The 18,069-nt window shown below is 41.4% G+C and overlaps 1 protein-coding gene across 2 annotated transcripts in view; it reads right to left on the bottom strand.

Moving 5' to 3' along the window:
• Positions 1–18,069, bottom strand: part of LOC122799642 (glutathione hydrolase 5 proenzyme-like) — a 739,199-nt gene that overhangs the window by 287,601 nt on the left and 433,529 nt on the right. The window lies entirely within an intron of this gene.

Genomic DNA, 18,069 nt, shown 5'->3' on the forward strand with positions numbered 1-18,069 from the left:
CTATGGCTAGAAGTGCCAGACGGTAAGCTCTAGGCACTACCAACTGCTGTACTCTCTCACCTTCTAGCCCTCCCTCAGAAGTCTACTCTCTGTACAGTAACCCTTTGTTCCAGTATACAGATTTCCCCTTCCCTTGAGAATCAGGTGCCTCCCTAGCTACCTGCCTCAGGCCTTGCAATGTAGGGTCTGAGAGGTGAGCCTGAAACAAGTCTCTCCTTGTAACCCTTCCCAGCTCCCCTTCCACTGGAAGTCTGGCATCTTCTGACAGTGGTGCCTCACTGTCAGCTTGGGTACTAATACACACCTCTTCCTTTGCAGTTACCCTGTCCAAGGGAACATTAGTACCCACAAGCAGCTGTGGCTCACATTTAGTCTCACTGCTACAGCATAGCTCACTCCCTGAAGTAACTACCTCAGCAGTCCTGGCTGCAAGTATGCAGTCTGTCTGGGTCAACCCCAGGCTACCAGACCCACATGCTTGTCTCCTAGCCTCACTGCATGTAACCGTGTAAGTACATGGGACTGCCTCATCCAAGTCCTCCCCTCTCAGGACATCTGCAGGATGGTAGTTCCATACCCCTGTTGTCTGAAGACAACACACTGTTGGCATTTTGTCTTTACCACTTATTGGCTCTCTCACCTTTGGTTCCCCACCTTGTCTCTGTGGACACCTGTATGCCACATGGCCCCACTGATTGCATTCAAAACATTTAACCCTAGCTCCTGGACATGTACCTGGACTAGTGGCTTCCCCTGCTACTGGTGGATTCTGTTGGAGCAATCTGTGCTGCGCACCATGGGTTCCTTTAGTCCCATGAGCAGTACTGGGGGTCCCTTTCCTGTGCAGGGCTGCCCTGCTTGCTAGGTATAGGTCTCCCTTCTTCCCCAACTCCTCTGAAGTAGCACACTGTCTATCAGCTAACCAGATCCTCATGTCCTCAGGCAAAGTGCTAAGGGCTTGTTCCCTTACTAAAAGGTCTGCCAGCCCTCCAAAAGTGGTGACCTGACATCCACTCACCCAGATATGAAAATAAGTGCTCAGTTCAACAACATATTCACATACATTTTCATCTGCCTTGCGTCTATGCTCACAAAACTTTTCCCTATACATTTCAGGTGTTAGCTTAAAACATTCTAACATATGTATTTTTACAGCAGTATAATCAAAACAGTCAGTGTCATGCATTTTTGCTAAAATGTTACAGCTTTACCATGGAGTAAGGGGGTCAGGAACCATACCCAGAGCCTTTGATCAACTTCATACTGTTTACATACCCACTCAAACATATGAATGAAGCTATCAGAATTATCCCCCTCTTTAAACTGTGAAAGAAATTTACTGACCTTTTGTGCTTCTGGGGTCCGGTTACTCCCTTCCCTATTACCTCCATGACAATGGCGAAGAGTCAGCATTTCCCTCTCATGCTTTCTCTGCCATTCCTGTTCTTCAGCTTCTAGGCTCCTCATTCTCTCGGCTGCTTCCAGTTCCATATGCCTGTCCTCCAACTCAAATCTCTTTAGCTCCAGCTGGATTTTTAAGTCCACTGCAGAAAGGTTGAGCTGTCCATTCTCTGAGAATATCGTATCTCCACTGTCAGTCTGATTATCCTCCTGGCTGCTGTTTTCTGATGCAGCTGTAACCAAGGCTGCAATCAGTTCTGCCTTAGTCAGGTTTCCATGCACCAGCCCCCTAGCCTGGCACATCTCTGCCAGCTGGCTCCTTGTCAGCTTTCCATACTCTTCTGCTGACATGCTGCCTGCTCACCCTGACTAACACTAAGCTAACAAAAGAAATAAACAATTGTGATCTGAACTCTTGGTATACACTGCGTGGCTGTTTTAGAGTACAAAACACTTTTAGAGATCACTGTACATAAGCTACAGGAATTCACTCTATCCACACCACTACAAGCCAATTAGCATGTGAAGTAGATCCCACCACTGCCAAACACTTGTGATGACCATGCCCTGGCCCAGCAATCAAGGAGCCTCAATCCTCACCACTAACACCAGGGAGGTCGTCTCCTAGAAGAGGAAAGGATAACTAATGCACACAGTAAAGTATGATTTCCCTTAAGTGCACACAGACATCATAGACAGTCTGGGGCTGACTGCTCCCTTGCTCACCAGGTCCTCAATAAGACTCTCCACTGACATAGCTATAGGGTCCAGGTCTCAGCCTAACTGGGCAAGCTAGAACCCCCAGTGCCCTCTCTGTTCAACCAGCGCTTCGTGTCCCTGCCCAAGTAGCTGAAACAACACACACACACTTTGAGATAAGTATTTATACAACTTTACCGACACTCCTGGGAAAGGCTGGCACAGATTCTCCAGCTGTGCCCTTTTACCCAGACTATAGTAATTACTGCCACCACCCCATTAATAATATCAGCTACTAACAGGCCCTTAAAAGGGTGTCCAATTATTACTGTGCAATATTAATATCCAATGGTAATGTGACTATACAGTCTAAGGCTTATTGGAAGGGCTTAGACAGTAAACTCTATAAATATATAATGTACTCTAAAGCATACTTCATCTCTACGCAAACCAGCCACAGGTAGAAGTTTTTAAAATATGTAATAATAAATAATTAAAACACAAGCCAAATCTACTACACCACAGAGATATCTAAGAGTTCACAGATCACACAGAAACTTAAAATAATATCATAGTAAAGATCTGATTATACAGAAAAATACTTAATCTAACTTTCTAATCTTTAGCTAATCTTAGAGAAAACACAGTGCTACAATCCTGCTTACATACATAAAGAGCATAGGCAGTGCTGGTAAGTTAGATACCTAAGATCAAAATGCTTCAGGTCTCTTGTGAGAAATAGGATTTAAACATTATTAACAAACATGTCTCTAAGGCCCTCCCAAAATTACATCATTTTTGACACTTAGGTTTTCCTAGTACTCGTATTGCATCATCTTAACACCTGGTCTGAGTTCTCAGGCCACAAACTGCATTATTTAGCAATCTAACACCTCCTCAGAAACTTACAACGATACGAGACATTTCACATGTATATGCTAACAGAAACTAAAGGAATAAAAGCACCTTCCACATCTAAATTCTAGTCATAAACTTTAGCCTTAAAACAATGGGCATGACATCTTCATCCAGCCGCCCTCGGGCCAAATTCTAACATGAAAGGATACAACATGCTTCACTGGGCCAATAGAGTGCCATGTTGTCACATATTTTGCAGTTCCACATTTCACAGTGTTTTCCTACATTTAAAAACACAAGCCTGTATTTTACATTTACTTATACAGTTGATAGAATTATATATTAAATTCTATTTGACTAGGCTGGCAGCCTTCGCCCATCTGTCCCCAGTCGTCACACCCCCACTTGTAAAAATGTTTCTTATCCAAAAAAGACCTGCTGCCTGACACCAACTATCTACTTGCTTCATGGGGAAAACATGATCAAAGTAAAAAATGAAAAGCAAACAAGAAACAAGCTCAACATACATTGCTTAAAGGATTACTGCACAGGTTATGGACCACATGATAGATTGGCATTCTGTTTAGTTTGCAGGTAAAGCAGATGACTGCAAGTCTCCAACAAATGTAATGAGTTTCTTAAAATAATGTAATCCTGTCCTTTATTACAAATACTGTCATATGCATTTCAGTACCCAAGGTTTATACTTTATCTAGTTATGTAAGTATTCTCTGCATGGCAACAACATAAAGGCTTTCAATGTTGGCAATTCTTTAACAGTATGCTTATTAAAACTTACTTGCATCTTAGAATCTCAGACAAGCTTACCAGATGGTAATTAAAGCATTGCTACTTAAACACAGAGCAACAGGCACTTTCTGAATAATAATAAGCATAAATCAACAGTATAAAATATGCCAGAAACCAGAACATTCTGCATAATCAAGGACAGACGAAAAGCCACTGTAGTACTTGTGTCTACTTTGGATGGGAGGATACTCTGCACATTTATACTGCATAACTGCTCATTGCCTTGCTTGGACACATCCAGAGTCACTACATGGGGGAGTGGGGTGTGACAAGTATGTCATAATTCGAAATGACTCTGGCTGACTGTGATGGCCCTGACACATGTGTCATACCTCTCAACCTCAGAGCAAGAAATCTAGACAACGCCATACATAGAAGTGGGACAAAGGCCCAAAATAAGGTCAATTTTTAAATATTGCTCTTATAAATTTAGAAAGATAAAAGAATAGTAGGTCTTGCATTAGTATGAATTTTCTGAAGGGTATGAAATCTGAAACTGAAATGTCTGTCATTATTTTCTAACTTCAGTCTTTGATGATTTGCCACTAATTTACCAAAAAAAACACAGTTTTATGAAAAACAGACCAAAAATGTGATGCAAAAATATAAAATAGCCACACAGTACAGCTGGGAACCTGTCAAAGAAGGAACACTTTTTTAATATTAGTACTGTGCCTTCTGTGTGGAGTCTGCATGTCCTCACTGTGGTTGTGTGGGTTTCCTCCGGGTGCTCCGGTTTTGTCCCACATCCCAAAGACATGCTGTAGGTGGATTGGATACTCTAAACTGGTCCTAGGCATGAGTGCATGTGTGTGTGCCTTCCGCGGAAAGTTGGGCGCTGGGCTGGCAACTCGACACCGTAAAAGCCCACTGCCAATCATGAGTGAACAGGTGATCTGCTGTGGTGTCCCCTAACCGGAAAAAGCCGAAAGACGAAGAAGAAGACTGCTAACTTTAGCAGCTGACAAAATAAAATAATTTACATGCATTTCTGAAATAAAAGTAATTTATAACTCTGATTATTATAGTTATTTATTAATTGTAAACCCTCCATGTTTTCTTCCAAAATTGCCATTTTGCGGAGGGACTATTAAGGGAAGAGCAACATTTTGAGCCAAAATCGGGGACAGTTGAGAGGTTTGGATATGCCTAATTCTATAAAGCAATTTATTTGCATGTACCTCTCAACCTGTAATGCAGGAAATCTGGACAAGGCCAAATATATTGGGAGAACATATAAACAGTACTAAAATTGCTCTTGTATAAACAGAGATAGTTGATAGAATAACAGGTCTTGCTTTAGCATGCATTTTTCTGAAGGTTATGAAGTCTGAAACTCAGTGTCTGTCATTATTTAGCGACTTCATTCCTAAATGATTTGCCAGAAAACCACAAATGTTATGAGGAACAAACCAAAAATAAGAAGCAAAAATCTATTCAGTCTGCAAAAATCTGGACAGTCGAGAGGTATAGTTCAGCCGGGGCTGTCTTTGAGTTTGCCACCCTTCACCCCCCCCCCTCACAAAATCATGGTCGAATGGAGCCTCCCCCCCTGCAGCAATTCCAATGAATCATTACTTGGCTATTTCACCCCATTTACCATAAACACTAATGTGCATACTGCTTTACTTCTGGGATAATTTGGACTTCATTTGAAAGTTTTATTTTGCATTTCACAGTGCAAACACTAATAGATATCTGCTAAACAAAGTAATGCAGTCTCACAATGAAAACAGACTTAGCATTACAACTTCTCTGCCCTTGAAACTCACATTCACTGAAACAGCATTGAAACCCACATTCAAAGAAAATACATTTTGCCAGTGGCAGATAAAGATTAACTTTGGGTTTGGGCTGTTTTCAAATCACAGGCCCCATTGCACACGAAACATACACATGCTCTTTCATACACCTTCCTGGTTATATTAAATTATGTTCCTTATACAATACAGTACAGTTTCAAAGGGCATTTTAAATGTATTGTTTTGAACATTTTTCCAGTAAACAACAAAACAAAATGCATGCACCAATAATGACAAAACTTGCCAATTCAGATTATTTCCATCATAAAAGTCTACTCAAACTTTTACAGTCCAGCCGTATCAGTACATATGCACAATCTCTGAAGAAGTAAAAGCCATCTAAATAATTCCACATTAAAGATCTGTAACTAATGAAGAGGTTGCTGCTAGCACACAACTTTATATTTCATTGTTTCATCTACAAATAAAGTGCCTGTTGCCCTTGAGGAATAAATTGCCTATTTTACACTAAAAAAGTGATAAGCTAGTAATATTGCAATATGGAATGGATGGCAGGCAAACTGATAACATGTTCATAGTTACTAGATATCTTCCCCAAAAAAAAAAAAATGAGTGCAGAATCCACTCCCTTTGCAACACAGTACAGTATCAGCAATGCATCTATCTACTGTCGGAGTAGAAACACAGCCTTCTGCATCAAAAACAAGTATACTACCTGTTGTGCTATTAACAATACAAGCAGCCTCAGCATAAGCAGCACTAAACATTTGCTCCCCTGCAGTTCTCAGCTCCTTGTAAAATATACTCACTCAGCTGTATCTCTGAACTTTACAGCACAAGAAATCTGGAAAAAGCCAACATTTATTGTGTGTGGGGGGGCAAAAACTCAAAAACAGAGACACATTTTAAACATTTTTTGTATAATGTTGGAAAGTTGCTAGAATAAAATGCTGTGTTGCCACATACATTTCACTGCCAAGTCTTGAATCCAGGACCCTGTGCAAAACAGTCAAAGAAACATACCACTATGCCAAATCAGCTGTTTTGTGAAAGAGAGGAAGACTGAAATTTAAATGGCTACCATTTAGTGAATTCAGTTCTCACCATAGATGTCAACCTCATAGCACAAAACACCTGAACAAAGCCAATAATGGGGGAACACAGCCCCCAAACATGTTTAGTGAATTCAGTTCTCATCATAGCTCTTAACCTCTTAGCAAAAACACCCAGACAAAGCCAGTAATGGGGGAATACAGCCCCCAAACATATTCAGTGAATTCAGTTCATACCATAGCTCTCAATCTTAGCACAAAAAACCTGAACAAAGCCAATAATGGGGGAATACAGTCCCCAAAAAGGGACAAATTTCATCTTATAATCTTAGAAAATTGCTAGAATAAAAGCTTTTGTGTTACCATGTACTTTCTGAAGAATATGAAGTCTGACATTCAAATGCTTGTCATTTTTATTTACCATTTGTTAACCAAGAAAGTCTGACTTGGAACAAAAGCCATTTTTCAGCAAAGGCCCAGGAGAGAAATACTCCAGACAGACACATGTCTTTATAAGATGGGAGGACACCAAAGCACCCAGAGGGAACCCACACAAACACAAGGAGGGCATGCAGACTCAACAAAGAAGGCACCCCAGCCAAGAATCAAACCAGAGAACCTGTAGCTGTCAGGCAACAATGCTACCACTGCACCAATGCACTATTGACTTTGTAAGGACACAAAAATACAAAAAACACAGATTTTTGTAAGGAACAGAACAAGTATGAGGGAAAAATCTGCAAATGTTTTACAAATGGTGTTGGGTAGGGAATTCAGACTCTTGCCACCTGGCCCAAGATACAGGGTTCAAGCCTGTTCTCTACCTGCCACTGTATAGCACTTGGGGCATCACACACACACACACACACACACACACACACACACACACACACACACACACACACACACACACACACTTTCAGTAACGGTTTCCCTATGTGAGCAGGCTCCAATGTCTTCCTGGGGTGGGTTTCCCTGCAGGAGCAGGCTCCAGCCTGTGGACATTGCAGTCTGGATGTCTTCTGTTCTGTGCTGGCCTTTCCTCCTATCCAGACTGCTGACAAAGCAGTCTGGAGTTACCAATTTGTAAATCACACATGTGAGACTCGTAAAAATTATTTTTTTATTTTGTTTTCTTTCCATTTTTTATTTTGTTTTGCTCCACAGCTGGGGGGGCTGCAGTCCTATAGCACGAGCCACCCCTGGCTATCAGTACTATCTAGGTCTAACAAGTGCTAGTGCTAGCCAGGCCAGGTGCAAGAACAGAGCCAGTCAGTTATGTGAGACCTTTGAAGTTTTTTGAATTGCACTAAAGAGCAGTTGGAGGTTATTGGAGCCGGCAGTTTATTCCATATTTTGGGAATGAAGTTTAAGAAGAGTGAGTCCCCAGCTGAGTTATTTGCTTTGGAAATATCAAGAAGTAAATTGCTGCTGGAATGGAAAGTATGACTGCTAGTATGCAGTTGTATAACATTTTGGAGAGCAGGGTTTTTGCCGGATCATGAAAGATTTTATGAGCAAAGATTAGTTCATAGGTTCATAGGTTGATACTAGGCTATCTGCCCTAGGGCATTTATAAGCCTAGCCAGAGTGTATTTGGCTTTCGCCACCCTTTTAGATTAGTTGACTGTGCCGCTGTATAGTATTTATTTATTTTATTTATTTATTTATTTATTTATTTATTTACCATTTATTGACCAGGAAGGTCCGACTAGGTTCCACAGATCCTGTTTTCAGCAGAGGCCCGGGGAGAAATGCTCCAGAAGCATGTCTTTAGAATGTGGGAGGAAACCGGAGTACCCGGAGGAAACCCACGCGAACGCAGGGAGAACATGCATGGAGTAGGTCACAGAAGATAGCCCTTTTGAGGTTAGTTTACTGTGCCTCTGTCTAGTAGGGACACAGAAGAGATCCCAGGGGTAAACCTACGATCTCCCATCTACTCGTCAAGACTTCTCTTGAAGAGGGTCATTGAGGGACTCTGCCTAACATGGATTGGGATTCTGTTCCAGAGTGAGGGGAGCCTCTGGAATATGAATCTATCCCTCTAGCATGTCCCATTTATTTCTGTGCTGAGGTTTAAGTCCCTGGAGCATGTAGCTCTAAGGGATTTGGATTTCCTGAGGTGGAGCATGTCCATTAATTCTGTGTTGGACATGGCTTTATACGTCAGGTACAGATCGCCTCTGAGTAGGCGGTAAGCAACTGAGTAGAGCTGGAGTTTCTTAAGCCTAACTGCGTAGGGCATCTGTTTGAGTCCCTTGATCCTCTTGGCGAGATACTTTTGGGGTCTTTCTAGTTGCTGCAGGTGTCGGGTAAGGTACATCCCAAATGGGGCATTGTATTCCCTTAAGGGCCTGATGAGTGATGAGTAGAGGGGCACAATGACCTCTCTTGATCTAGATGTGAACCCTTTCATGATAAGGTGGGCTATATAGAAGGTCTTTCTAACCACTTTGGCAACGTGATTGTCAAAGGAGAGATTGCTATCTACTTGGGTCCCCAAATCCCTAATTACTTCTTCCGTACTTAATGGATTACCACCTATGTGGTAATTTGTGGGCACTTTGTTTTTCCCAAAGGGGATGACTATGCACTTTTTGGCATTTAGCTTTAGGCCATGGCTCTGGCACCAGTTATCTGTCTCTGTGAGACCCTTTTGGAGGGTGCTTGTGTCAGTTGGCGAGTCGATTTTGGCACCTAGTTTGCAGTAATCTGTGAACTTGGTCAGCCATAGTCCTCCCATGTTAGCCTGTACCTCAGAGAAATATATACCAAACAAGAGAGGTACCAGGACTGAGCCTTGTGTGATGCCACTTGTAACTGGTTTAGAGTCTGACATGGCACCTGCAATTCTGACCATGTGGGTTCTATCCCTGAGCCAGTTTGCAACCCATCTTGTGACACAGGGGTTGATATTTAAGCTGGTGAGCTTATTTATGATGCCCGAGTGGGGTATTGTGTCAAAGTCTTTTGCGAGGTCCAGGTAGGCTGTGTGGACTACCTTCCCTTCATCTATGGCCTTGGTGACTGTTTCAAAGAAGTTGAACAGGTTCAAGAGGCAAGATCTGCCCTTAACAAAGCCAAATTGGGTAGGATCCAGTGTTTGGAGGTTCCCAATGTCTTTGTTTATGAGTTTCATGATGATACGCTCCATAGCTTTGCAGACCAGGCTAGTCAGGCTTATAGGGCGATAGTTTCTGGGGTCCGTTGTGGCACCACCTTTGTGGAGCGGGACCACTGTTGCTGTATGCCATTCCTTGGATACATATCCTGTAGTAAGGCTGAGATTGAACAGTGACTTTATGTGAGGGTTCAGTTCTTCTTGGAGTTCGTGTAAGACGCAGCCCAGGACACCGTCCGGTCCCCATTGATGCTGTGTTTTTTGTTTTGGAGAGGGCAGCTCTCACCTGTGCATCTGTGATGTCAGGGAGGCAACACTCTGCTGGGATAGACATTTGCTCTTTTAGGGGGGAAGGGGGGGAGAAGTTTGCACTGAACCTGTCTGCCAGGATGTTGGCAATGTCTGTGGGTTCAGTGTATTTTTTGTCATTTTGAACTAACTCAGAGCATATCTGGGAATTGCCACCCAGGTTCCTGACATAACTAAAGAAGGCCTTGTAATTATCTTTAGCATCTTGTGCAATTTTTCTTTCAAAGCTGGCCTTAGATGATTTTATAAGGGATCGTAGTTTCTTGCTAGTACTGATCAGAGATGCCTTCCCTTTTTTGGATTTTGCTCTATCATGTAGTAGCTTCCTCCTTCTGTTGTATAGCTTATTTATGGCTGGGGTCCACCAGACAGGTCTCCTGCCTTTGGAGGAATGAGTCTTGGTTTTATTTGGGATAGCACGATTCATGCATTCCTGTAGGTGTCCACAGAAAGCATTTGTAAAGGATTCTGCGGTTTGGGCCGTATTTTCCACTGGCCCGGGGGCTTTGAAGGATTCCACCTCAGTTTTGAGAAGTGTGAAGTTTGCTTTTGAGAAGTTCTTCACCGTGGTTTCCTTGGCTGGGGGTGGGGACGGAATATGGATGTCCAGTGAGATTAATTTATGGTCAGATCTTACCAATGAGGGGTATACCTCTGGTATGGAACATAGAGTCCCCATGTTGGTGATGATCAGGTCCAATATGTTTTCTCCTCTTGTGGGAGTGGTGACCAGTTGTTCCATAGCATTTGAATTTATAAATTCTAGGAACCGTTGGGCGAGGGTGTTGGGGCTTGAGTAGTGCTCCCAGTCTATGTTTGGGTAGTTGAAGTCACCCAATATAATGGTGCTTGGAGAGACCTTCATATTCTCCAGTGTTCTCAGGAAAGCCGAGTGGGGTTCCTGAGTTTGGAAGGGTGGTCTGTAGCAGGCTACAAACTGAAAGGCAGTTTTGTCTACTGTTAGTTGCACATGGATGGTTTCCAATGCTTCATGCAGTGCCACTAACCTGGAGGTGCGGGTATCTTTGATGAATATTGATACTCCCCCTCCTTTTGTGTTTCGGTCTGAGTTTTGGGGCCAAAAAGCATGGTATGAGGTATAACCTGGTAGGGCTGGGGTGCTCTCGGGAGCCTTGAACCAGGTTTCTGTTACTGCACAGATATCGATATTCTCCATACTGAGGAGAGCCTCGAGTGCGTGCATCTTGAGGTTTAGACTTCTGGCGTCGAGCAGCATTACCCTTAGTTTCTTTTTCTTTGTGTTGTCTATGGAGGTGGGTTTGTCTTTTGAGCCTTGCCTAAAAAAGGCACTATGGGGGTGGCAAGAGCCTTAGCCAGTATTCGAAAGCCCAGGGGTGACAGGTGCAAGCTGTCCCTAGCGAAGCAACGTGGCTTGTCGAGCATGTCATCCCAGGCTGACAGACACTGGAGCCCCTTTGAATGACACCAATACTTTAGCCAATTGTTAAAATTGATCATTTTGTCTTTATACTGTGGCATCATTCTTGGTGATGGTAAGATGCTACTCAAGGTCAGGGTCATACCGGCCTGGGCTACATGATCAGAGAGCTCCTCTATGTCTCTTTTCATGTAGTCCAGGGAGGTATGTCTCGGGTCATTCACACCAGCATGGACAATGACGGAGTCATATTTGTACTTGCTTTGGAGTGACCTGAGTGTTTGTGTTATGTGGCGGATCCTGGCACCCGACAGGCAGCTTACAGTGACCTTCTCCTTGTTCAGCCTGGTGAGTGGGACGTCAGTGTGTCTGACAATAGAGTCACCTATTACAAGTGTATCAGGTGTGTTGTTTAGCCTTAAGGGCTGTGACTGTGTGGCCCACTGACTTTGTGAACTATGTGATACGTGGGTATTGTTGTGGGGTAGCGGTTGCTTGGATGTCTGTTTGGAGGTCTCTGCTGCTTGGGCAGATTTTTATTTAAAGCCTCCGAGTATGTTTTTGTGTGTTTATGTGTTTTTCTGTTGCGATAGGTCTATGCGAGACTGGATTTGTAGTGTGTGTGGTTACCTTCTCCTCCTGACTGACTGTGCCAGTATTGGGTTGAGAGACCTCAACCTCCAGTTTGGCTATATAGTTGCATCTCTCACATATATTTGAGCTTGTTGGGAGGAGGAGAGGGTGGTCTCTGTACATAAGGCAGTTGTAACACTGCCTCAAGATTCCCAGATTCACCAGCTGGACTGGAGAGTAAACCCGAAAATGACTTTTGGACATGCCAGAATAGTATAAGGAACTACTTTTTGACTGATCAAAAAGGACCAATAGTTAGCCAAGTACTTAAAGGGAGTATAAGAGGGTGTAGTGCTTTAGTTTATTAGTGCTTACTTATAAGATTACTTATACGAGCAACTGCAGGGCTTTAGAATGAAAATAGAGTGCTTACTTTGAGATTTAGAACAGTTCTATGGGAAGAAGTGAAGAGCAGACTTTGTGGAGCCGGGAATAGTTTAAACCCATTTAAGTGGCGCTGCCCGATGCTGCACTATGCGCAAAATCATGCAAAACCGCACAAATGCGGGTTCTAAAGCAGGGAAACTGAAAGAGATAGGAATTGATCCAGAGCGGCCAATAAGCTACTAGTTTCAGGGCTGCGACCACTCCTCCAGGGACAGATAGGCTGCTCAAAGCTCCCCACTCTCACTGGTGAACAGAGAAGCTTCCTCCTATCCAAGTAATATGGGCAACACAGGAAACTATACCACAGTCTGGAATTCAGCAAAACCTGAAATCTGGACTAATTTAGTTCAGCAAAGGCCGGAAAAGAGAATTTTTTTTTTTTTTTTTTCAGGAAACGGCAGAAAACCACACAGAAAACACTGTAAATGCTATAAACAGGCTAGCGCACTTTAGTGTGTAGCCTACAACAGTTATACAATACAAAAACAACTTAAATTGATATAAAACAAGTGCAAAAACTGTAAAAAGCAGAAGGGAAATGCAATTTAAACTTTTTAAAGCACAGATCAGTTAGAATTCACTTTTTAGGTGGAAAAAGGCAGTCGGAGCAAAAAAACAGAGAAAAAATACTTAAATCTCGAAAAGTCTCTCTTGGGTCTCTCTGTTACCTGTATCACTCTGCAGGACACCACGAGGAGCTGTGCGGAGTTGTATACTGGTGCAAAACTGCGCAAATGTGGGTTTTAAAGCAAGGAAACTGAAAGAGATAGGAATTGACCCAAAACGTCCAATAAGCTACTAGTTTCAGGGTTGAGACCACTCCTCCAGGGACAGATAGGCTGCTCAAAGCTCCCCACTCTCATTGGTGAACAGAGAAGCTTCCTCCTATCCAAGTAAGGATATGGGTAACACAGGAAACTATACCACAGTCCGGATTTCAGCAAAACCTGAAATCTGGACTAATCTAAAAGTAAACTAAAACAACGAACTCCTTGCCGAAAGCAAACACAGCCAAAAAAACTTCTTTAACGTGTTTATTAAAACCTTGACGTTTTCACCACGGCAGCCCGTAGCTTCATCAGAAAATATATTAACACTGAAACACAGCGTTTAAAACACAAAATAGAGGAAGTGACATCATCACATTTCCTCAAAGCAGCGTCGATAAATTGTGTCTATTACAATGTTAAAATCATTATAAAATTTAAAAATAACAACCAATATCATATGTACCAGATACAATCAAGTCTTAAATATCTATTAGAAAGGTCTGTACATATCATCATGACACAGTGTAACATAAAACTTCAAGCAACCATAAACTCAAATATAAAAATTGCATTAAATATATATGTGTATATATAATGCAGAAATTGCAAAAAATATGTAATATTATAACTAATGTGATACACAATTATCCAAAATAACAGAAATCATGTTGATTTCTATTCAGTCCCCGAAAGGGTTACTCCCTCCCTATGGTGTCATTCCAAACTGCTAGTACTGGTATACACTATAATAAGTTCTTATGCCATTTAACCAGGGATATTTTACCTAAAGTAACTTTTTAGTTTTAAAACAGGGGCTATATTGCAATTACTATTTAATCCTGGATCCCTAAATGAGTCCAGTCGTAATTGCCATTCAAGCTCCCTGTTTTCTAAGATCAATGAAAATGGCCCTCCTCTAGTAGTGATAGGGACATGGTCAATGGCCATGAATAAGAAACTATGACCAGGGTTTAAACAAATATGTTTTGCTAAGGCGTTCTCGCTCTTATTGTTCTTTATCGCGTAAAGGTGTTCGTATATACGATCCTTCAAGCGCCGATCCGTTTTGCCTATATAAAACGCGTCACAGCAATTACACAAAGCAGTGTAGATGATAGATTTGCTGTCACAGTTTAAGGTAAAACGTATCCGATATTTTCTGTCCCTGATCATAAAAGTTTCACCTGTTCTCACCTCTTGACAATATCTACAAAAACCACATTTTGACATCCCATATCGTTTGTAAAAGGGTTTTTGAGTTGTCTCTCTTTGAAGTAGATCCTTCAGGTTATTAGGTCTCTTGAAAATAAATCTTGGCTTGTTGCCAAGTCTGTCCACCAAGTATGAATTTGTGGATATCAAATGCCAATTCTTGTTTATAATTGCCAAAATCCCCCTAAAATTCAAACTAAATGTGGTAATAAAACTCAGGGAGTAGTCTATTTTATCACCTCTCTGTGAACTTCTCCCCACTCCACAATGTTCGAGTTCACTACCCGTTGTTATGTCATCAATTAGTGAGACATTGGTTATGGGCTCACCCTGTGATAATAGAGGTTTATAAAAACCACTAGTCCTTTTTCTTGACACTTCACCTATAAGGTCACATAACATTTGGTTAGGGTAACCACGATTACAAAACATGGTTTTCAACAGTTCACATTCCTTGTCGAAATCACCCATAGTACTGCACATCCTACCAGCTCTCACCAATTGTCCTTTGACAATAGATCTTTTCTGTTTATACGGGTGAAAGCTGGTAAAGTGTAGAAATGCATTACAATATGTGTGTTTTCTGAAAACAGAAGATGTTATACATTGCCCTACATTATCCTTTTCTAATTTGACATCAAGGTAATCAATTGCCTCAGATGAAAATTTTGATGTGAACCTTAAGAAGTCCGTAGTGGAATTCATGGTATCAACCAGGGTCATTGCCTCTAGTTCTGTGCCCCTAAACAAAATGAAAATGTCATCTAAAAAACGTGTGTAGTAGATGACCGATTCCATTAAGCCTGGGATCTTCTTCAAGATATTTGTTTCCCAATAGCCCATTACAAAATTGGCTACCCCACCTCCACAGGGTGAGCCCATCGCTACCCCACGTTTTTGGAGAAAGAATTCATCATTGAACATAAAGTAATTGGAAGTCAAAACGATGTCTAACAATTCTGTAACCAAATCGACTTCAAGTCTAGAGGCGCCAAGCTCCTTTAACATAGCCCCTGACCATTCAACAGCCTCCTGATGTGGAATGGAGGTGTATAGGTCAATGACGTCGATAGTCAGAAAGTTGTTATGCTGATCGAATAAAATTTCATTTATATTCCCAAGGAAGGACCAAGAGTCTTTACAAAGACTGGTAATTCCTTTTATATATTTGTCCAAAATTTTGGTGATAAGTTTTGAACAAGGATAGATAATCGAGGACCTGCCATCAATTAGTGCTCTCATAGGGGGGTCATGAATGTTTTTATGAATTTTAGGGATCCCGAACATGGCGGGAATTTTAGGACAACTAATATCAATATAGTTGTATAAATTGATGTCAATTTTTCCCGCCAGGAACAGGTCCCTAAAATAGCCTCTTATCATCCTAATGCTACCATTGACTTCATTTTTAGAAGCTCTCACATAAGCATCTGTGTCTAAAACTTTCTGCATTTTTTCATTGTAAGTTGTATTGTCAAAGAGGACGAGACCCCCACCCTTATCAGGTTTTAAAAGACGAACAGGTAACCGACATATTTCGTCCAATAGTGACATTTGTTCCTTGGTGATATTATAATTGTTCTCACCTGTCATCCTGTTATTGTTTGCTTCCAAATATCTAAAGTCAATTTCACAGATTCTTTCAAATAACTCTAAAACATTGTGAAGCGGGGGATTAAATACACTAGGTAACTTCAAACCGCATAAACCATCACCAGCACCAATCATATTGCTAGTGTTGTTTTGTTCGTTAAAGACAAGTTTTAAATTCATCTTCCTAACGTAACATTTCAATTCAATCAGTGCCTTAGACATGCTACCAAAATAATTTGGTACGAATGAGTTACCTAGTGCTAAAAGTTCTATTAATTGTTCGTCAAGTACTATCTCAGAGAAATTGTAAATCTTAAAGTCTCCTTTCTTATTTGTAAGAATAACAGGATAATTACAAGCAAGAGGTGAAAGGTGTAAAATGTCTTGATCAACACCCAAGTCTCCTGATGGTATAGGAATATTTCCCCCATTTAATTCCTCCTCTTGCTCGTACGGGTTTTGTTGTTGCGTTGTCCTAAAAAATTCCCTCCGTTTTGGTGATTACCCATGTTATTCCTTTTTCCTTGACCCTGTTGGTAATTACTAGAAGAGGCTTTTATTCTCTTACTCCATCTCGGCCCTGTGTTATCACAGTCGTCATTTTCTTCCATGATTTCATCTAAGCCATCCCCATCATCACCCTCATCACTACCCTGGCTGATAATGGTTGGACCATTATGTGTGTTTTTTCCTTTAAGTCTAGGGTATGCTTCTCCTTTCGAGTAAGCTTCCCTATCCCTGATTAATTTTTTATTTTTACCAACTTTTAATTTTACTAGTAGTGTGTCAATACTTGATAAAATCCGGCCGTAGTCGAATTTATATCTAGTAAAGTCCATATCCAGTTTTATGTCTTTGTCCAACTTATTCAATTCATTCACTAACGAGTCAATATGAAGTGAATAATGTTTCACTATCACTTCCAATAATTGCATACCATGCTGTTGAAATAATACTTCTAAGTCATTAAAAAATGCATTATCAACAACTAACGAAGAAGGTACAAAATTATTTCTTAACCCCTTAGGGATTAACTTCTCCGATATGCACTGTTTAAAATACAAAGATTCCAACTGCAATTTTTTTAATTTAAGCAGTTTGGAATCAAATAATTTCAATTTATCAGATAAACATTGACTGTTAGTGCCTAAAGCACTGGTACCAGAAAACGTACCTTGTTGACAAAAAGACATATTACCCGTATCAAGAAGCCAACCCTCAAAATCGGGTAACCCAAAATTAGTCCCAACAAGTCCATGTTCAGTACGCTGACTTTGTCTGTTTGTCATCACTGCGCCAGCAAAAGATCGCTGTCCTCTCATCCTCGATTCCTCTTCTGGGCAAAAGCCCGAAAGAGGGAAAAAGTTGTCCATACTGTCCACACCAGTCGGATTGATGTTCTCATCAACAGTTGTTCTCTCCGGCTGGGCAGCCGGTATCACATCGTCAATGCTGCTCTGACTCGCAGCATTAGTGTTAGAACCACTACGTGCACCTACCAAAGGTGCTATTAAAGTTGCTTGAAGGTCATCCATCCTAAAATTAAGTGAGTCCAGTCTGGCTGTTAACCCAGCCAGCACGCTAGCTAAATTAGCCTCACCACAATCAACGCCATTCGCCATCACGTTGCTGTTAATGCTCCCGGCAAACAGGAACTTCGCTGACAAGTACACAAACCACGAACCAAGGAAAAAAGAGAACAAACCAAAAGTAAACTAAAACAACGAACTCCTTGCCGAAAGCAAACACAGCCAAAAAAACTTCTTTAACGTGTTTATTAAAACCTTGACGTTTTCACCACGGCAGCCCGTAGCTTCATCAGAAAATATATTAACACTATTTTGTGTTTTAAACGCTGTGTTTCAGTGTTAATATATTTTCTGATGAAGCTACGGGCTGCCGTGGTGAAAACGTCAAGGTTTTAATAAACACGTTAAAGAAGTTTTTTTGGCTGTGTTTGCTTTCGGCAAGGAGTTCGTTGTTTTAGTTTACATCTGGACTAATCTAGTTCAGCAAAGGCGGGAAAAGAGAATTTTTTTGTTCTTTTTTTAAGGAAACA

The sequence above is a fragment of the Protopterus annectens genome, chromosome 4.part0 (genome assembly GCF_019279795.1).
Source record: "Protopterus annectens isolate FY-2018-M chromosome 4.part0, PAN1.0, whole genome shotgun sequence".
Lineage (NCBI taxonomy): Eukaryota > Metazoa > Chordata > Ceratodontiformes > Protopteridae > Protopterus > Protopterus annectens.